This window comes from Emys orbicularis, chromosome 2 (genome assembly GCF_028017835.1).
Source record: "Emys orbicularis isolate rEmyOrb1 chromosome 2, rEmyOrb1.hap1, whole genome shotgun sequence".
Lineage (NCBI taxonomy): Eukaryota > Metazoa > Chordata > Testudines > Emydidae > Emys > Emys orbicularis.
This window is the reverse complement of record NC_088684.1, coordinates 68786606-68809556: the sequence shown is the minus strand read 5'-3', so window position 1 is coordinate 68809556 and position 22951 is coordinate 68786606. Positions and strand designations below refer to the sequence as shown.

At 42.9% G+C, this 22951-nt stretch overlaps 1 pseudogene; it reads left to right on the top strand.

Annotated features, from left to right (window-relative positions):
• Window positions 1-22678, top strand: part of LOC135873662 (DGAT1/2-independent enzyme synthesizing storage lipids-like) — a 30948-nt pseudogene extending 8270 nt beyond the window's left edge.
• Window positions 22679-22951: the final 273 nt, after the last annotated feature.

Genomic DNA, 22951 nt, shown 5'->3' with positions numbered 1-22951 from the left:
ACCCCCCCCCTAATCTTTAACCAAAAGACCCCGGAAAATAACGTGTCTTGAGAAATGTACCCAAACTGGTGCCAAGTACCACCCCTGGGGAAAACCACCAAGCGCCCCTCTACCCAAATAAACACCCAATTCTCGGAAAATAATGAGGAAGGTACCAGGGGAGAAGGGGGAGGGGGGACTGACCCCGACCCTAGTTTCTTAACTCGCGGTTTAGGGGAGGGACTGACCCCGACCCTAGTTTCTTAACTCGCGGTTTAGGGGAGGGACTGACCCCAACCCTAATTTCTTAACTCATGACGTATTGTTTGTACTTTGCTTGCGGTTTAATGCAATAAAGCCGCCTGCGAGAGGTACTCGTGGTGTCAGTCTTCGGACTGCACCCCAGTGCACTGGTATGTATGTCAATAAACTGGCCTCAGGCTTGAGTCTTTGAACTAAAATCACTGCGTGGGTGTCTTTGACCACAACAATTTGGGGGCTCGTCCGGGATCACTCGACGTCCCACCGGACCGGAGGACCGTGGACCGCTTCCACACCGATCCCAGGCGCCAGGTAAGAGACCCTTGTCTCTATCTGGGCTTCGGTGAGGAGCTGCCCATAGGCTCTAGGTTCAGGTAAGGACGCGCTGTGATCCGAACCTTTTAAGGCTAGACTCATTTGCCTGACGCCTGTTCGTTTTGTGTGTGTCCGTTCTGTAACTTGTCTGTTTAAATTCTTGCATCATGCTGCGCTATCTCTATCATTGTTTACTTAGGCTATAAGTTGGGGGGGGCATAGGGAACTGTCTGTTTTGTGGTGTGTACACGAGGGTCTTAGACCCGACGGTTTCTTTGGGACAGCCTCGGTGAAGTTACTGGGACATCCGTCTGGCAGTTAAACACTTTTAGAGTGCCAGCCCAGAATAAAAACAAGTTTCGGATGACAGGAGATTATTCAGGCAGGAACAGAGGCTGAATAGGCTGGGTGATCTCTCCGGGACATAAAGGAAACCACCACTGACTCCAGAACTGAATGGCCCGAGGACTAGAGGTAAACAACTAAGAGGGAGGCATTTAATGCCTTCTCCCTATGTCCGGGCATAGCTCACTATCCTATTAAGGGAAAGGCTGTGCACGGACAGCGTAAGAGAGTGTAAATTGAGGTTTCTGATCTCGATAAAAACAAGAAGTATGCCAAGCTCCTATGCTTTGCCTTTTTAAGCTTTTTATTTTGACTTAGTCAGCTTTATGGCTATCGCCCTTTGGGGAGTGGTTCCCCCAGAGGGTGCAGGGCCGGCTGCTGAGGAACCCCGGGAAAGTGGACCCCATAGTGAGTAGGGGACGGAATCCACTCCCTGGAACCCACTACGGGCGGGGTAAGGGACCGACAATAGCGGAGACCCCCGCTGTCTGAGTGGGGCAAGGTACAGGGCACCCTGGAACCCACTGCGGGTGGGGCAAGGGACTGGGAAAACTGGAGACCCCCATTGCGCACGTAGGGCAAGGTACAGGGAATCTCGGAGCAGCCGAAGGGGTTGGCAAGCCTCAACCACCAGCAATAGGCTGAGTGGACAAAGTGAGATCCGCCACCCGGGGATTGGCAGGACTCCCACCAGCAATAGGCTGTGTGGACTGATGAGGACTGTCATAGCAAGATCCCGAATTAGGTGTGGTGTGATTGTGGGTCGTAAGGTGGTCCCGGGACCTGCTACGGGCGGGGTAAGGGACCGAGAATAGCGGAGACCCCCGCTTTGTGTGAGTAATAGGTCCCCACCCTTTTCTACCCGTTAAGTGACAATTGTGTCCCTCCTTGCTCGGAGAGCAGGGAGGCCCCGGGAAACCGTCCACGTACTCCTAGGCAGTAGAGCAACCCATCCTGTTCTCCTGAAGGCGGGCCGGTGCTCTCTGCTGGGGGAGGGGTGTACGGGGACCACCTCCTTGCTCAGAGAGCGGGGAGGCCCCAGGGAATCCGCCCGCGTACTCCTAGGTAGTAGAGTATCCCATCCCGTTCTCTTGAAGGCGGGCCGGTGCTCTCTACTGGGGGAGGGGTGTACGGGGACCAAGCCTTTCCTAACCTTCTGTGTGATTGACCTACGACCGAAACCCTTCCCCAAATCTTCCTTTGGGAGCGTGGACTCGCGTATGGAGTGAGCTCCGGCCCCTGGAGTTCGTTTGCCAAAACCTGGGGCAACTGAGCATCCTACCCCGATTCCTCCCAGAGGCGGATTGGTAACTCATTGCCAGACAGGGTGCAGGCGAGAACCTCCCTTATAAATCCTCCCCAGTGGTGTGAATGTTGAGGAATTGGCCTCACCTGGGTAAAGAGGCTAGGAAAATTGTTCTCGCCTAGAAAGGAGACTAATGCCTTACTGCAGTGTTCTAGTGTTGTTGTGTTGTTTAACCACTCTTTGTGTATAATAGTAATTGCTTTGTTAAATAATTAATCCTCTCCTACAAGGAGGGTTAGCAAAAGCCCACCCTCCTTGCTGAATTGATAGTAAAACAATGCCTGTGCCCATGAAAAGAAGGATTGGGCCCAAACGGGCAGGCAACCGCAGTTTAAGGAAGTTAAGAGAGGGGGGGGGGTGAGGGGTTAACTCTGTAATTGCTGGTGGAAATTAAGCAGTGAAACTATAAATAAATGTTAAAAGAAAAATTCTTGGTTTCTTTGCAGCCATTCCTTTGGGAGTGTCTGTAAATAATCCAGGCAAAAGGTTATATAGGTGAAATCATTTGACTATAAAAAAGTTAGTTAAATTTATTAAAAGACACTCCTGGTGTGTATAATTTTTTGTTTTATAAGTTTAAGATAAATTAATGTTGTTTTGGGGTTATAGGACCGAAAAAAATACTTTTGCCAAACAAAGTAAACTAGTGTTGTTTAATTTTGGTAGTTAGCATTTAACCCTTAAGGTGACTTAATGCTTTATAAGCTATAAATTGTTTTAAATATAAACCAAAGTTGTGGCTGCAGCAGGGTAGTCAAAGCCAGGAGAATGAAAAATTTTAAATCTGTTTTGGTAACAAATAGCAAGTAAAGGCTAATATCAACTAAAAAGCCACAAATAGAAATCTTGAAGTGTTGCTGGGTACACCTTATACCCTGATCACCTTTGGCGCTCCCTGGACGGTTGCGCCTCAGGTGCTCTGGCCCTATTTGCTCGCGTGCATCACCGGATGACCGTGCACCCTTGATTGCTGCAGTTAAGTAAAACTTTTCCTCTGTGGCGCAGCACTACTGCCAGCGACGTGATGATTGGGCAGGCAGCACTTTTCCCGCTTTGGGAACTCTTTCTAAATATTTGGATTAATTTTATTCAAATGTTTAAATGTTATAATTGTAAGTATGTGTTAGTTTTAGTAAGGTATTTTCTTGTAAAAAGGGCAAATGCAGGATCTTGGGCGGAGGTTTTGCGGCAGTTTTTGCATTGGTAAAATATGTCATGCGGGGGCTGTTGTAAAGCTTTTACTTAAGAATTTTGTATCACAATCTGGCATATCTGAACTAATTATAAAAGAGCTATGTGCAGCTTCACAGATCCAGTATGGCCAAATGCCCTTTGAAGGCCACTCCCAATCAAAAGACCAAATTCAACCCTCATAAAATTTTTTACCAGAGCACCCAATGCAGCTACCGACAGTGCCCTGCTGGCCCTAGCTCAAATGTTCAGTCATTTAATAAATTACACCATAGCCAGGCACTAACAAATTGTGTTGGGTCCTTGTGTAGACCCAGTCTTCTAGTTTCAGTAAGTGGCGGGGAACCGGAAGGCTGGGTCTGCATAGGGGTCCATCAGCAAAGAACTGCCCTGGCCCCATGCTAAGGGACTCTTGTCCGCTGACAAATCCATTAAGCCTTCGGACCTTGCTAAGAAAACAACTTCTCTACCTGAGGCCATAATAAAGCCTCCAACCAAGCAAGGTGATTGTGCTAGTAGCCCCTCCCTTGCAGCCTCATTGCCGGACAGCTAAGTGAACTAAGACTACGAAAACTTGAAGAATAGCTCGCGGAGGCTAGCCAAAACTACCTGCGACAGAGTGTTGGAAGTTTTATCTTCAGGTAGTTTGACAAAAGAGAATGGAGCCAGAGCTGCCTGGGGATAAGACTTTTAATATTCCTCAGCCTCTCCTCCTTGACGAACTTGGGGTAGGAAGGGAAAAAGTCTAAATTTTAGCTAATCAGTGACCTCCGGTTTGGCCTGTGTCGTATTGCGGTGTATCCCGGCTCAACATGGTTGCCCATCATTATAGTCCCCGCTCCCCAGCTACTCCCCCTCGTGTCTTCTCCAATTCCCATACAAATCTGTCTGGCCGTGGCCTCAGGGAAATTCAAGTCTCGGAACAACAAATGTGGTATAGCACATCCTACCGATGGAATTGTTGTTTCCAGTGGTGGATTGTGCTAAATGCTACTATGAGAACCACCACTTTCTCATTTCCCTCTCTGCTTTCCAAATAACTACCCAGTACCCTAATTGTTCTCAGGGAGCGGCCATTCAACTGGCCCAGCTTGTGCAGTGGGAAAGTTTTTATCGGGGAAAAAGAGGCTTGGTGGAAGGGGCCTTACATGGCCTAACTGGAGCAGCCGCTATTTGGACAATAGACAAAGCCCAGGATCACGAAGAACATCTGGGAAATTTAGAAAGGGCATCAGGCCTCCTTACTGAGGCAGGGCTAATCAACACCTATACCAATATAAAGGCCCTCCATGCCCTGTCAGGACTGGGAACCACAACCCAAACCCTTCTATCAAAATTAATAAACACCCTTGCCTTAGCAGGAAAGGACACTGTCTGGGATTCAGCTTGTAGTCAAATGCAGGATTTCTTTAACGGTCTCTTAGAAAAAATGCAAAACGATGTTTTAAATCAGCGGTGGCCTGAAACCCTTACCACTACTGTGGGAGTGCCACCCGAGCTGTGGAAGTGGAGAAATACGTGGACATTGTCAAAATGGAGCTGTGACTCTGTCACATGTACCTTCCAAGCTTCGGGACCTATTAATGGCACCTGGGCTCCAGTGCACTTACTTGTGCCAAAACCCTGGGCGAATTGTCTATGGGACTGGGTTATCCACCGGCAGGTATGGGAACTTAAACCACCCCATAAACCTAGCCGTTTCATCACCACTCCCTATGATTTCGCTGCTCAACATATCTGGGTGGGTATCGGAACCTTGTGGTCATTATGGCCCTTGGAACCCCCACAGCTATTTTGCCTCCGCAAATTGCATCCTGAAGAAGTGGTTAACGTTTTGATTTGGCATGTTGGGAAGGGGAAGCGATAGGTAAAGATCCAGAGGGAAAATTACTATTTAGTAAGAGCCATGGATGTGCCCTGCCATCGGACCCCCACATCCCTATCCCCTTTCACCTTAACTTAACCACTGCACAAGGAAGCCGCTTTATTGTATGGCCTGCTAATCCTCAGGTTTATGTAACCCTCCATCCAAGTGTTCCTTTTACATTTGATTGGACTTCCCCTATCCCTAACCGCTTCCTAAACCTCACTTCTCTACTCCCTCTGCTCTCCAACTTATCTCACCTGCAAGACCAAATGCATGTAATAGAAATAGAATACAACAAAGAGGCCAAAGCCTTCCAAACTGCTTATCAAGTACATACCTTATGCTCCTCCCATGACATTGCGTGCTTTGCCTCTAAGGAAATCGCCCAAGTTACACCCAGTTGGCTAACCTCTTCTGCCCTTCACATTCTATTTTGGATTGTTCTAGCAATTTGTTGCGAATTAATGTTGGCTGTTGCTTGTTGTCTATGTAAATTTTGCCATTTGCCCCGGCTCCCGGTTCAGCCCCGACCACCACCGGAAGCCCTTTTTATTTTCACAGATGTTCCCCACCCCACACTATATTGTCCCTCAGATCAGGAAATCGACCACCTTAGTGTCATTTCTAAATCCGAATACTGTCCTATGGCCCCTTTGTTTAATGATAGTAGTGATGCCTATAGGGCATCAGAGGAGGGAAATTGTGGGGAAATAGAGCAGGGGGGCTTCTTTTTAATAGCCAGAGCTGTAAATCTGAAGGCCCCAAAATAAACCCTCCAACAGAGATCTGTTATGCTGACTGCCCTTAAACAGAAAGCAGTACAGGCCAGGGCCCAGGCCAGGGCCCGAACTAGACTAGACTGCACAATTCCCTGCCAAACTCGGTCAAGGGTCATGACCAGAGGAGGGGGGGGGGCAAGGAGGGAAAGAATAAAAAAAAGCCCCAGCAGCAGCACTAATGAAATATGTTCATGACTAATGAAATATAATAACCACTTGTGTGAAGCAATAGGTAACTTTAGCTAAATGCAATTTCTTAAGTCATGCAGCTTCTCCTTTGGGTGATCTGTGACCCACTCCGTGATTCCAGCTATCTGCAAAAATAGCCAATCATAGATCCTCTTTAGGCGTCCCATAGAAACCGCCCCCTAATCTTTAACCAAAAGACCCCGGAAAATAACGTGTCTTGAGAAATGTACCCAAACTGGTGCCAAGTACCACCCCTGGGGAAAACCACCAAGCGCCCCTCTACCCAAATAAACACCCAATTCTCGGAAAATAATGAGGAAGGTACCAGGGGAGAAGGGGGAGGGGGGACTGACCCCGACCCTAGTTTCTTAACTCGCGGTTTAGGGGAGGGACTGACCCCGACCCTAGTTTCTTAACTCGCGGTTTAGGGGAGGGACTGACCCCAACCCTAATTTCTTAACTCATGACGTATTGTTTGTACTTTGCTTGCGGTTTAATGCAATAAAGCCGCCTGCGAGCGGTACTCGTGGTGTCAGTCTTCGGACTGCACCCCAGTGCACTGGTATGTATGTCAATAAACTGGCCTCAGGCTTGAGTCTTTGAACTAAAATCACTGCGTGGGTGTCTTTGACCACAACACCACTAACATCCCCCACACCAATCTGCCTCAAGACCCGCTCACCCAGCCCACTACCAGTCATTCTCACACTCCAACCAACTGCCCCTCCACACTTCCAGTGATCCTAGCATTGTCCGTTCTTTTGTTTGCTTCTCTCACAACTATCTCCCACACTTCCCATGTATGTGACTCCATCCCCAAACTGTACCTTACGACTATTCATTACCTTCTCTTTCAAAACCCTCTCTAACACCCACTTCTTCTTTGAAAGCTACAAGAAATTACCAACTAATTAAGGATAGGTTGGGGGCATTAGAGTATAATTGATGTGTATTTATCTATTATTTTTAAATAACAAAAACCTATGTATATAATATATATAAACATGAAACATATTTTGTATATCACTTGTAGTCTTAGGCTCTTATTCTGACAATGCTTATGAACATGCTTAACTTTAAGCATATGAGTATTCCTATTGAAGTCAAGCATACATTTGTGGGATCAGAGCTTTGGACTGGAAGCTGCTTGGGGCAGAGACAATGTCTTAATATGTGCTTAATTACAGTGCCCAGTACAATGGGACACTATCTAATATAAATAAAAAATAACACATATTTATATGTAACCATAGTATTAGCCATATATCAAAGTCCTAGTTTATATAGTTAATGTTAAGAACACCATTTAAATGAAATAAAAATGTGTGAAACTTCTCTGCTAGTAGTAAGAATAAAGGATAATGTCATCTTTTCCTAGTGAAAAAGCTAAGAAAGCTGCCTTGACTATGAAGTTTTGGACTTAATTTGTTTCATTCTCTTTTTAACAGGAGATTCTAAGCAGAAGTCAATCCAGTATTTCAGAGCAGAAACGTGTAAACTATATCACCTATCTGACTAACATATTGGAAGAATTGACTGGTCTGGAGTACCTTAAGACTATCTGGATTAGGTGTTCTACTTCTTGTTGCTGTTAATTCCATTTATAATGCTGCTTGCATTTCATATCGTTCTGTTTGGTGTTCTCTACCTTTCCAGTCTTCTCCTTCATGTTTACAAGAGAAAGAATGACCTAAAGGGGGATTATTCCAGTAAGTTATGGGACAATGGCAGGCAAATGGTGACATGCCTCTGGGACTTGTATGGAAAGTTATGGCATGGTAAGCAAGATTTTTTTTTCTTTAAACATGAATCCAAGCCCTCTTATATGAAGTGACGGCACTAAAGAAAAGTGGTTCTCCATCTAGCCCACAACTACACAAGCCCCACCCAAGTGCCCCACCACATCCAACTGTCCCACTGCCCCAGGTTCTCCAAACAAATACTAGCTGGTTACTTCCTACCCCACTTTGCCATGCTGGCTGCTCCTTTAACTATTCCAGAGCAAGTTCGCTGGCTGGTTCAGTGTGACAAGGTCTTTTTTATGATAAAAAAAAATTCTGTGTCAATGCCCTGTCATTCACTCAGACATTTGTGTTCCAAACTGATGCTTAAGCCTTTCAATATTGTGAACACTCACTGCTATATTTGAATTGACATCTCTTTCCCTGAGAAACTAAATATTACAGAATTGAGAAGGAGCATTTAACGGTCCTAGGGCTAATATGGTATCCCTCCAGTACTGCCTTTTACAGATTGTGCCCCATTGCATTAGCTTAATATTTCGAAGGACACCAATTCTTGGGTGATCTGGTGGTATCTAGCTTTGCAGCTGTATGCCTTCCAGGTGCAGGTATGGATATCTTGCTGAGATTGCTCATGGGGAGTAGAACACCAGCCATCCAAGTTGGGAAGTATGTAATGGGTGGTACAAACACTTTGAGCCCCAAAGAAAGGTGCTCTTGGACCTGGTTCACCACACCAAACCCCCAGTTTCTGTAAAAAGCAAGGCAATATCCACCTAGATCTCTTTGCCTCCCCTGATGAATGGCTAACCCCCCCCCCAATCTTGTTCATGATCCCCAGAACTCCAGGTCTCTCAGGCAGGAGCTGTTCTGGTCATAGGGTCATATTCATGTTTCCTATCCTTCCCCATTTCACTGAATCATAAAGGCTACAGCCCATTGAGCAGATGCCTTTATAATAGCTATTGTGAAGCCAAGACAGTTTGCTGTGCAGGTTTATTTCCCTCTTACACAGTTCCTTCGGTAACAACATCACCTTATAATCAACATTACCTTGATATCAGTGACATGGCAAATGAGAAGTTAATCTTTGGTGCAGTTTCCTTTATGACTTCCTGCTGGTATCTAGTAAGGAACTTATGTTAAATCACAGCATGACTGGTAGAAAACTAATTGCACTTTGTGTATTTCACAGGTTATGAGCTTCATGGTGTGGAAAAAATCCCAGAAGGACCAGGGCTGATTGTTTATTACCATGGTGCCACTCCTATTGACTATTTGTACTTTATGGCTAGATTATGTAACCAGAAGGGCAGACTCTGCCACTCAGTAGCTGATCACTTCACCTTTAAAATACCAGGTAAAGCACTTTCATTGTACTGGGCAGGTGAAGGGAAGGGAGGAGAGTTAGAAATATTTTAAATTCAAAGATACTTGGTGAAATTCATACATTAATACTAGAGATACATACATTAGCACAGGCATTCAGATTGTTTTCCAGTGTGTACTACAAAAATAGTGTAATTTCAAATGTTTGAGGAAATCTGAGGTCTCCTGAAGTTCACAATAGCTATTGGTTCACAGATTTCCAAAAACTTTGCATGTGGCATTAACATAAAGAAGAGGCAGTGTTCTTTCTTCTGTTAAGTATCCCACTTAATATTTTTGGTATAATTAAGGCTGTTGTAAGTGAAAAGAATGCATTATTAAACTAGTTTTATTATTGACTTTCAAAGTTGTAAACTTAATATATAAATAGGGCCCAACGAATTCATGTCTATGAAAAACACGTCACAGCCCATGAAATCTTGTCTTCTGTGTACTTTTACCCTATACTATATAGATTTCACAGCGGAGACAGTGTTTCTCAAACTGGGGGTCCCAACCCAAAAGCGGGTTTTGGGGGGGTCATAAGGTTAATGTAGATGGGGCAGCCCAGCTCTGAAGGCAGCAGCGCAGAAATAAGGGTGGCAATACCATGCCATGTCATCCTTACTTCTGTGCCGCTGCTGGTGGCGGCGCTGCCTTCAGAACTGGGCTCCCAGCCAGCAGCTGCCGCTCTCCAGCCGCCCAGCTCTGAAGGCAGCACCACTGCCAGCAGCAGCAGAGAAATAAGGGTAGCAATAGCCAACCCCCCTACAATAGCCTTGTGACCCCCCCACAACCTCCTTTTGTGTCAGGACCCCTACAGTTATAACACCATGAAATTTCAAATTTAAATATCGGAAATCATGAAATTTATTATTTTTAAAGTCTTATGACCATGAAATTGACCAGAGTTGACCATGAATTTGGTAGGGCCCTATATATAAACTATTCTAATAAATAAACTTTCTGTATCACCATGATAAAATGTTATATTTTACTTATGTAGGAATGTGTCATATGTATCAACATTCTTCCCCTTAAGACATCTGTCCTCCAAGTGTACATATTAACTGTTCTATTTCTATTCTATTCAATAGAGGTTTTTATACTGCACTCATCACTGTATCAGGGGATAGCCGTGTTAGTCTGTATCTACAAAAACAACAAGGAGTTATGTTGTTTTTGTGGCACTTTAAAGACTAACAGATTTATTTGGGCATAAGCTTTCGTGGGTAAAAACCTCACTTCTTCGGATGCACTGTAGTATCTGAGTGCCTTCCAGTAGTGCATTATGCCACGTGACTACATATCTGTCACATGTTGTTTCTTCTCTCATCCTCTCCCCAGAGGGAGAAATGTGTGTAGCGGAGTGTCTTGTTTTGGTAGGGTGTGACTTTTTAATATATATATATAATCTGAGGTCGTGTATATATATATACATATATATATATATATATATATATATATATACACACACGTTACTTTGTGTTTATATTAGAGAAGGCGAAGTCAAAGAAATGCACCTTGCATCTGAATTGATGGTGTTTATGATGGTCCTTAGTTCCTGGGGGAGTTCATTCCAAAGTCTCAGACTCCCCCCAGAGAAAGTTTTGTCTCCTGCACAGACAAGTTTTACTCTTATTGTTGAGAGTTCCATTGTGCCAGAGGAGTGCAGTCATCAGCCATGGTCTTCATTCCAGAACTTTAGATGGTTTTTCACATATCCTGGGCCCAGGTCATGGAGTTCTTTGAAGATCAGGACTGAGACCTTGAACTTGATTCAATATTCTATTGGAAGTCATTATAGAGAGTGGAGGACAGATTTGATATCTTCCCAGTAGGCTGTGTTGCTGAAGAGATGCACTGTGGCATTCTGTACTAGCTGGAGTTTCCTAAATGCTGAAGGTTTCATGCCCGGGTATATTGCATTTCTGTTAGCCAACCAGGAGGTGATGAAGGCATGAATAACTGAGGCCAGGTCTTCATAGAATCATAGAACTGTAGGGCTGGAAGGGACCTTGAGAGATCATCAAGTCCAGCACCCTGTGCTAAGGCAGGACCAAGTTAGCCTAGACCATCCCTGACAGGTGTTTGTCCAACCTGTTCTTAAAAACCTCAAGTAATGGGGATTCCACAACCTCCCTTGGAAGCCTATTCCAAAACTTAATGACCCCTATCGTTAGAAAATTTTTCCTAATATCTCACTTAAATCTCCTTTGCTGCAGATAATTCATTACCTCTTGTCTTACCTTGAGTGGACATGTAGAACAGTTGATCACTGTCCTATTTGCAACAGTCCTTAACATATTTGAAGACTATTGCCAGGTCTCCTCCTCAGTCTTCTTTTCTTAAGACTAAACATGCCCAGTCTTTTTAACCTTCCTCGTAGGTCAGGTTTTCTAAGCCTTTTATCATTTTTGTTGCTCTCCTCTGGACTCATTCTAATTTATCCATATCTTTCCTGAAGTGTGGCATCCAGAACTGGACACAGTTATCCAGCTGAGGCCGTACCAATGCCAAGTAGTGTGAGCCAGTTACCTCCCATTTCTTACATATGAAACTCCTGTTAATACACCCTTTTCACAACTGCATCACATTGTTCACTCATATTCAATTTGTGATGCACTATAAGCCCCAGATCTTTTTCAGCAATCTTTCGAAACCACCAGTAATACAGTAGGGATGAATTTACCTGGCAATTTTTTATGTATGTCAGCACTTTTTCTGGAATAGGTATATTTCAAGATTTCTTGTATTGTATCTTTCAACTGATGTTCTAAAAGACATCAGCTTGCACTGATCAGGGCTGCTCACTACCAAATTCCTCTGGTAGTATTCCATCCATCTTAGCTGTTTTATTCATTGTAGGACAAAGACCTCTCTTGACAGTAACCTTGTCCATCATACTATAGTATACTGTACAACAGAAGCAACACGTGAGGGGGCATGTGGGGGTCACATGCCCCCACAGATTGCTCGGTCACATGGTGCAGCCAGGCCCCCTCCCTGAGGGGCAGCTGAGCCAGTGAGCTGCGAGCTGCGCCAGGCAGGGAGAAGCAGAGGTGGAGGAACAGCCTGGGAGCTGCAGGGAGGGGCTGCTGCTTTCCAAGATGGGGGTCACTGCTTTCCGGGTGGGGGTGCAGCCTCAGGGGGCGTGACTCCAGCTGTTCTACGGTTGTGCCCTCCTGCCCCCATCAGAAGGCACAGGCGGTCTCTGCTGTTTTATACCATATAAACTGACCTCACCACCATAGTATCTAAGCGCCTTCCAGTAATGCATTAAGTGGTATGACTAACATCGCTTGTAGTTTGTCACATGTTTATTCTTTCACACTCTTCTCAGGGTGGGAATTTTGTGTACAGTGTAGCGTTCTGTTGCAGTAGGGTTTTTTGTTGTTTCTTTCTTTTTTTTTTTATCTACACAGTACTATGTTGTTTATGCTAGAGAAAGCAAGGTGGAAGACATGCACCTTACACTTGGTGCTGAAGATGGGGAGGTCTGTGATGGTCCTTAGTTCCTATGAGAGTCCCTTCTACAGTCTCAGACCAGCCCTCGAGAAAGCCTGGTCTGCACAGATGAACTTTACCTTTAAGGTGGAACGTTTCATTGTGCTGAGGAGTGACATTGCTGACCATAGTCTTCAGCCAGGCCATTGAGCACCTTGAAGATAAGAACTGAGACCTTGAATGTGACTTGATATTCTATGGGAAGCCAGTGTAGAGAGTGGAGGATAGGTTTGACGTGATCACTGTAGCCCATGTTGCTGAGGAGATGTGCTGGAGCATTCCGTACTAGTTGAATTTCCCTAAGGACTGATGGCTTCATGCCCAGGTTGTAGCCAGAATTTTTGCTATAGTTTGAAAGTGCAAATGCCTTTCCATACAATGGTGGCTGAACATGTCAGAGTGTCAGTGCCAATAATATCAGAGGATTTTGTTATGCTAGACTTGTTGCTGTTGACTATAAGGGCTGGTCCACACTACCCGCCTAATTCGGCGGGTAGAGATCGATCTTCTGGGATCGATTTATCGCGTCTCATCTGGACGCGATAGATCGATCCCAGAAGCGCTCCCCCGTCGACTGCGGAACTCCTGCTCGCCGAGAGGAGGAAGCGCTGTCGACGGGGGAGCCTGCCTGCGCCGCGTGGACCCGAAGTAAGTACTTTTAGTTCGATATAGGAAACGTTGACTTCAGCTACGCTATTCTCGTAGCTGAAGTTGCGTTTCCTATATCGATCCCCCGCCCCAGTGTGGACCAGCCCTAACAAAATGTCTTGTCTGATCGATATTTAAAGTATAGCCAACTTTGGTTGAATGTGAGGACTAAAGGGGCAGATTGTGTGGACTACCAATAGGTGGCTTATTCGATTTGTCTTCGTTACTACCCTGGGTTTCTGGTAATCCCAGGTACTGATGTCTGGATAAGAAACATCCAGTTCACACAACTTTCCAATTTTATATAAACAAAAATAAAACAATAACATAAAATATAAACAAATCAAATTAAGATTGGTCCGTTGATACTAACCTGATTCATCTAATTATCAGGTTAATTACTGCCAAATACAATAATTCCTTATCCGCTTTATCTAATAATTTGGGAAGGTGGCAGACCTTTTTTAGCTATCAGCCCCAAAATAACAGGGTACTGTCAATCTCAAGGTCTACTGATATTACAATAAAAAAGCTATGTTAAAAGAACATTAAGGTTGAAAAATCAAGCAGTCAAAAGTTAGGAAATGTCAGAATTAAGGTTGCTCATGCAACCTTACTTTGTCCCCCTTATGCGTACACATTATGATACAGTCTCTAATTACATGATCATCTACTATTTTTCCACAAGACCTCTGCCTTATTCAGTGCACAGGATAGACTACGCTCTGAAAATGCATTAGAGTTGTGTAGGCTGTTGGTTGTAAGACCCTGGCCCTATTTGTTGCAGATGTTGGAAGGTTGTTGTGAAAGAGGCAGGGCGCTGCAGAAAGAGAAGGGATGGTCTCATGGTTAAGGCAGCTGAATACCACTCTGGAGAATTAGATTCTATCCCTGCCTCTGCCACAGAGTTCCTATGTGATTCTGGGCAAGTCATTTAAACCAAACTTTTCACTAATTGTGTGTTTTGCATTTTCTGGGTGCCCAGCTTGAGATCCTAGGGCTGATTTGCAAAATTGCTGAGCATTCACAGCTGCAACTGAAGTCAATGGGAGCTGTGCTGTGAACATATAAAGTGATATAGAATGCTAAATACTCTGAAAAATCAGGCCATATCTTTTCCAAATTGGGCACTTCAAATTAGTGGACACTTCGGAGCTTAATTTCTCTGTAACTCTGTTCCTCATCTGTAAATGAGGATAATAATAGTGCCTCATCTCACAGGATTATTATGAAGATATATTCTTCAAATTCTGTGCAGCACTCAGATACTGAAGTAATGAATGCCTGGGATGGGTATACAAACCTGGGACTGGCCAAGTGAGGGTTAATGAAAAGCTCTGGGCCAGACTGTTCAACCCCACCTCAATCTTCAATGAGTGGGATGGCCTAAAAGGGAGAACCATAGCTCAGGTAGTGGCATATGTGGGAGAAGAGCATCTCCCAGAGAAGGGTTTGGTTAAGAGCAGGGATTGCCCAAACAATTACTTCCTGCTGGAGCCCTCTGAGGGGAAGGTGGGCCTGATGCAGAATGATTACTTTGGTACTATTACCAATAACTCACCCGTGGGGGCTGCACAGGCCTATGACCTGCCAGGGGCTTCCTGAAGGAAGAGAATCTTGTTGTGTGTTTGGTTGTTTTCCTTTGGATCTTTGATAGCCCAGGAAAGAACGGACTTCTGCGGGACTCAGTCAGAGGGCTGAGTCTCCCACACCCAGACCCATGCTGTTGACTACCCAGGCATTGCTGACCAGAGGCTGGGTGTATACAACATACTGTCATACCCCAAGGGGGTGCTATGGGAGACCAACCCCAATGGCAATGCCATGAATTTTCCACGGGCTTTTTTTATAATGTTGTATTCAGAGCAGGGTCTGAAGAATGCATGATGAGTAAGTCATGTGGCCATTAATTGAATGATGACACAACTAAAACAAAATACTGAATAATTACCTATCCAATGAGTACCGTCTATCCTGTACATGCTGAGGCAGGAGTCCTATGGAAAAAAATAGTTTGTGGTCACGTAATTCAAGACTGTATCATAAGTATACTCATGGTGGGGGGCAAATTAAGGTTTCAGAGGCATCCTTAAGTGTGGCATTTCTTTATTAGTGCTTGACTTTGCAAACTTAGCATTTTTTGTACGTAACTCCTTGAGGTTTTAAAAATGCACAATTCAAAATAAATAGAAATTTCATCATGAGTCATCAAATTCTGCACATAGGTCATCAGCATGGTTGGATCCTTCAGATCTACAGCATAGACTTCTGCCACTTGAGCTAACAGAGTAACTGATAGCAGTAGTAGGTTGTCATCCTTTAAGTGGACAAGCCACTAGAGGGAAATGAGACATACATTTAGCCAGAGGGTTTTAGAGATATTTACTGACAGCAGAGACATATTGAGACTCAGGAATTTGACATTTCAGTCCAGGTTTTGGTGAGGAGTGTGTTATAGTAGTAACAGATCCTTCTACGCCTAGTCTGAAACCTTCTACTTCTGTTCCCTCCAGCCTGGCCTTTCCCCAGCCTTCTCCTCCACCTTCCAGCCCGTTTCAGTCCTCCCTCTTGGCTCCCTTTCCATCCTAGCTACTGTCTGTCTCCTACCCAAATTCCTCACCCCTCTGCATCTAGTCCAACAACTTCCTTATCCTCCATGCTGCCTGAGCACCTGCAGTGAGGAGATTGAAAGTACAGGCAAGACAATATCCTTGCCTTCAGTTTCAATCCCTAGCAACACAACAATCATCAGTAGCTAGGGTGAGCAGCTAAAGGAAGAGTTCTGCTCAGCTCCAGGATGGAGAATGCTAAATAGCTCTGCGGGGATGGAGCATGTGCAGTCTAGTCAACACCTGGCATCCTCACTTACTTTGTCAGTCAGTCATGCACACAAAGGAAAATCCCTTGTTATTATGACTAAGCAATAGTTCTTTTCCAAAGACAGGTATTTAACTTCTCTCTTTATATTTTGGTTCTCACTGACTATCAGCAATTCAATCTTAACAAAATTCCCTAACACACAAATCTGGGTGAAAGGTTAGACTAATGCTATCGGAAAAAAGGTCTGTCACTCTTACAAATCATGGCTTGGGGTTCAGTTTTCACATGCAGGCCTATCTGCTTCACATGATGTTTAGCCACTTTTTTTTTTTTTTTAGGTTCTTAATGTAAGGTGATCTAGAGTTCCATTATAATGTAAACTGGACATATTTCTTACAGGTATTAAACTGCTTTTGGATATTTTTGGTGTGATGCACGGTGGAAGAGAAGAATGTGTTCAAATTCTGAAGAATGGCCACTTATTGGGTGTCTCGCCAGGCGGAGTTCGAGAAGCATTCTTTAGTGATGAAAACTACAACCTCTTGTGGGGTAATCGCAAAGGCTTTGCTCAGGTGGCTATAGATGCAAAAGTGGTAAGTACCACCTCCTGCATGTATATACAGATGTATTTTCTATCTTGAACATGGGATCCAAAGACTAACAAAATAGTTTTTTTCAAGTATTTTTTATAAGATGATGGATTTATCTTGCCCTCCGTGTCAGAGGGTGCTTCTTCAGCTACCCTATGAGCAGTGCTGACTAGCTTGTTTTCGTGGCCTCTCACTCAAAAACACACACACAATCTGTTTCTCTTCCACCACATGAACCTTTAATCCTTGCTTTCTAAACAGTATTGGACATAGCACAGGTATTGAGCAGGAGGAGCCTGTCACAAAGCTTTCTTCACCCTCTGAGATTTTCACGACTGCCTGTTCCTCCCAAATATATATCCACCCAGTTACTGAGCCAGTTGTCTCATAAGCCCAGCAGCTATCACCAAGGGTCAGTAATCCCTGCTAGGAACGTGTTGATTGACCCAGTCAAACCTGTGCTGCAGCACCTTCAGTGAACAGGGGACTACACCCAGCACTCAGTCATGATCAGTCACACAATCTGTACCTCTATGTTAACCCCTTTAACAAGAATATGATAAATTTTGTACAAAGTATGCCCTGTGAGGCATGATTTGAAAACTCATGATTTGCTGATCATTATTGTCCTTGTAAAATATGTGTGGCAACGTTGCATGTCAAGTTATAAGATTGCTCTGTATGGTATCACTGACATTCCACGTCTGGGGAGCAGCCACAAACCAGTTCCTCAGAGACAAAAGGCTAGCCAACGCCTCAGCTGGGTGTCAACAAAATCAAATGGACCATCACCTGGTTAAGTGGCCATTCTTTGGCAGGAAAGAGGATGCGGGCGAAAATTTACATCTTGACAAAAAAACAGCTGGGGGTTCCCATCCAACCCAGACTTTGTCTCCTGAACCTCAGCTGGAGATGATCCTCAAAGAGGAGAAAGAACTATAAGAAAGGAGAGCAGCTGCGCCAAATTATCTCCCTCTTTCTCTCTAACCATCCACAACACCTGAAGAAAAAAGGAAATAGCTTTGGACCGGGAGAGGGATCCTGACTGAAAGAAATTCAGCCAGTAAAACTGCTGAAATGTGGTGAGAGAAACCTTGGCTTTGAATTCACTTAGCTTGTTAAGTTAGGCATTGGTCGCATTATACTTCTATTTTCTTGTAACCAATTCTGAGTTTTATGCCTCATTACTTGTAGTCACTTAAAATCTATCTCTTTGTAGTTAATAAATTTGTTTTATTGTTTTATCTAAACCAGTGTGTTTGGGATAACGGGATTTGTGCATGTCATTTTCTATTAATAAAATGACATACTTTATAGGAGCTTGAATTGTCAATGAAAGAGGTGGGCAGTACAAGACATACATTTCTGGGAAAGTCTGGGACTGGGAACTTGCTGGTGTTTCTCTGCAGTGTAATGCATGAGTGGCTGGCTATAGCACTCATACACTATAACTGGGAGTAATTTACATGCTGGAGGCTGTGTGTGAGCAGACCGGAAGTGGTAACTCGCACAGTAAAGCAGTGTAAAAGGCACCTGAGGGTAGAGAACTGAGAAGATACAGCTGTTCATGGTCCAGATTACACCCTGGGTAATGTCAGTGACATAAATAAATTCAAACTTAGTTAACATTTTTATTTTCATAATATCAAACCTGAACAGAGATAGCAACATATCTTGAAAAATACACAACCACAACTCTGTGGCAAGCACAACAGCAGTCTTGTCAAACTCTGAGACTGCTCTTGTGAACACAAGAGCAATTTGAATAGAGCATTTCAGTGTTTCAATTGATCGTCTCCAACCAAGTAATATATTACTTATCTGTAAAGCAATTATCTCATTTGTTATATATGTTATATATATATGAGAACCTATATAAAATGTCATCTGGTATTATCTCATACCACTATGCAGCTTTGGGAGAAAATACTTCCTGTACCAGAATACTTCTTGTACAATAAGCATAGCAAAATTTACCTGCCCCTAATGAAACAGCACTGAGGAGAGTGTTATTTTGTATGCTTCAGTCAAAGATCCCTATCAGCAGTCAGTAGGGAGGCTAACCAACCAAAGGCAGACAGTAGTGGATAAGGAGTAGTGATGGAGAGCTCATTTTTTTCTCCCCACCTCATGTCACCTATATCGGTTCTTCTAAAATTGCAGAATCTGTGCAAATTTCCTTTAGGACTTTTGCTTCATTTGGTTTGCCTACCTGCAAGATTTTGCAGCCAATAATATATCTGGATATTTTTTGATCTTACTATTTTAGTCAAAACCACAAAAAAAAAAAAAAATCCACCAGGATTGTGTCTCTTTGGAACGGTTCTGCACTATTTATGGAATCTGTTCTTTCTGCTTCTAAATTTTATGCTGATAACCAATGTTGTTTTAGTGTTTGTGTACTTTGGGACCCTATCCAACACCCCTTGAAGTCAATGGAAAGATTCTTATTGAGAATCTCCCCTTTTAAGTTAGATCAGGCCCATGGTACATAACTAGCTGTAGTTTTTCTAAACAAACACATGACTTCTTTCATTTACTAATAAAAAATTACCAGTTTCATTTCAATTTAGTGAGATGGTAACATTTGCTATGATCATGTGATAGATGGAACGCCTCTCTAGTTCAGAGATGATGAAGGATTTTAAAAAAATTAGACTGAAATGTAGTCCAAATCCTCACCACTTCTTTTTTCTCGTTTATTAGCCCATCATCCCTATGTTCACACAGAATCTTCGGGAAGGATATAGGACACTTGGAAAAATATGTAAGATATAATCCATATGTATCCCTTCAAGTTCAGAATTTTTTTAATATGTGCAATATCTACTATATGTCAGAAATACACTTGTAAATCTATGGAGACTTCTGTTCTGTTTTAACTCTGGTAACTGGTTTTTTTATTATATTAATAAGGGTGCATATCAAATATGTATGAGGTAAAGCAAGGGTAAGTAAAGGGTTTGTTTCCCCACCACCACCCAAGATTCTATGCCGTGCAAATTGTCTTACTTATTTTGTCATGGCCTTGGTAAAATGCTCTTGGCACTTTGCAAACTATTATTTGGATTCAGGGACTCAGCTAGCTTCTAACCTATTGCTCACCATTTACAATTTTTTTTTAAACTCACAGGGTCATTTAGGTGGCTTTATGAATATTCTCGATTGCCAGTAGTTCCTCTATATGGAGGGTTCCCAGTCAAATTTCGCACATATATTGGTGATCCCATACCATATGATCCAAATGTAACTGCTGCAGAACTAGCTGAAAAGGTAATTTGATTTTCTGAATAGTCAAATCTCCAGTTTTCTATATTTAAATTGTTGCTTTTCAAGGGTAAAAGGCAAACATAAAATGTCTGTTAGTTTTTTATAAAGTAAAACTGTTTTATAGTCATCTGTCATCTGTTACATAGTGAACTATTGCTCCCTAACAGATGCCAGTGGCTGTAATTGGTAATTGGTGGCTGCCATCGGCTCCTGACCTCATTGTCTTAAATTGTCATAATTCTTCATAGATTTGTACATTGTTTTAATTACAGCTGGTAAAAAAATTATGATGGAACAGTTTTGTGATAGGAAATGCTGATCCAACTAAATCAAAAACTATTGCGGGAATGTATCGATTTCATAAAAAAAATTGACACAAAATTATCAAAGCAATTAATTTTGACTTGATTGTTTTGATATATATATATATATATATAACATTTTCATATGGTTGTGCTGATATTTCTGAAAAAAGGTTCCTGGAAATTTTTGCTTTGCAGGAAAGTTTGAAACTTCTATTTTCTTCCTTCCAATTGGGACAAAAGGCAATTTTGAAATGTCCCAATTTCCTGTGGAATGGAAATTGTGAGTTTCAACCAGGTCTAGTTTTAATCTCAAAACCCTCCTCCCTGCCGCTCTCCCTCAATAATTTACACCGGAGGTTTCCAAACAGTGATACACGGAGTACGTGCTGGTTTTTTATGGAGAGCTAGCACCGGTGCTAGTTGGACTTGTTACCAGCTGCTAAATTACATTGAAAGAAGTAAACATTTCATTAAAAGCTTTCCTCATTTCTTTTCCATGGAAGCAATTAGCTTGTCACAGGGATGTTATCTGGTTGCAAAAGAGAAGGGAGGTGATTCACATAATCATGACTCAGAGTGAAAGGGTTTGGGAAACCTATTCTATACTATTCAGTGGAGTGAAAACGTGTCAGTCAGTTTCAGGCAACTTGAATACTGTCAGCAGGTAACTGGCCTCTTTAAAGGGAGATGGGGCCAGCCCCACCTGTGCAATAATGAATTAGCAGCTTCCCACACTGAAGGGTAGAGACAAGGAAGCCAGCTGATGCTCTGTTAAACACCTGAGCCTTATAAAAAGACAGAGGCATCAGTCTGGGAGTGGAACTACACAGGGCAGAAATAGGCAAAGGTTTCGTAACAACTCAGCATATCTGACACATCTACTATTTAAATCCTACCTCTAAACCTCATGAATGCATATCAGAGCCCTTCAAAATGTGTAGCAAAGGATCAAAATCTATAGTCTCTTTTTTGCCTTCAAAAACAGACAATCACACCTCTGAAAACATTTTTCAGTTGTTAATATATGGACCTACTGAATTCCAGCATCCCCAGTCTTTACTGTCTACCACTCAGTTTCTCCCTTAAATATTTCAGTTTTTCCTCCGGGGTAGCCTCTTCTGCATGGGGAAAAACTCCCTGATAAAATCTGATCAGCCACTACCTCAGCCTTCTTCAAAATCCTCCTTAAAACTCTCCACTGCCACAATGCTTACAAAAGCCAGCATGCTAATCATAGCTAGTTACAGAGTGGTAGCCGTGTTAGTCTGTATCAGCAAAAAGAACGAGGTGCCACAAGTACTCCTTGTTCTCATAGCTAGTTAGATGACAAGCTGTGATTATTATTCTTCTCCTATGCTTTTCCTACACCCTTCCTATAAAACCAATTAAAAAAAAAACAATCCTACAATGCACGTAACTATAAGCAAAGATGAGCCAATTCTTCATGTTATTCATTTGGCTTTGTGCATATCCCCATCCCCTACCCTTTATGTGTTTGTCTCTTTAGATAAGAAGTCAGAGAAAGGGCTCTCTCTTTTTCTGTTTGTACAGGTCTCAATAATGATTGGGGCCTTTGCGTACTACCATAGTATAAATATTTGTTGTATGGAAGTAAAAATTGTTAGCGCCATCTGTAGTAGTAAATAATCTGAATATATATTATTGTATCTTCCCTTCAGATAGTCAGTAAATTCAGTACAGCAATGGTCTTCTCCCCTCCAGACTTTCCCAGCCTCCCTTTACTTAATTTCTTCCTCCATTCTCTCCCTAGGTTATTTGCTTGTGTGCTTAGCTAACACTGGGCATGACCAGGATATAGGGCCAAATCCTGCAGTGAGCTCCCCGAGGGCACACCCCATTGCAGGATTAGGGTTATAGTCAAATATACTGGGGGCTTTTAATAGCTAAATATGAAATACTTTCTCATCATGAGTTTTAAAGGATATTGAGGGGGATTCCTCCCCTCCTGCTCCTAACAGCATTTTCCACAGATTATTAAAAAATATGTATCGTTAGCAAGCATGATAGTGAGTCTATGAGCTGCAGTGTTCTTATAAAGAAGTAAAATTCTCTGTTTCTTCCCCTTAACAGGCAAAGACTGCAATCCAATCTCTAAGAGACAGGCACCAAAAAACACCAGGAAATATACTAAGAGCTCTATTGGAACGATTTGATAAACATCAGAAAGATGACTAGTGTGTTTAAATATACTGAAACATTTACACATTTGCTAGTAAAAGATCTTTACAATTGCATGTGTTACTGTAACTTGTGATTTCTTTTAAGAAGCATTATCGTTAATTCTTCAATAATTATTGCTGTGTCTCACCTGATGTGCTCTGGACATAAACAGTACCTTTCCTACCAGCAGAAACAGGCTTAAAAAAAAAAAAAAAGTTTTTTTGGGTGTTGATTTCCCCCTATAAAGTAGATCACTTCCAGCTATAGTTGGTTTCTCCCCTTTGCTAA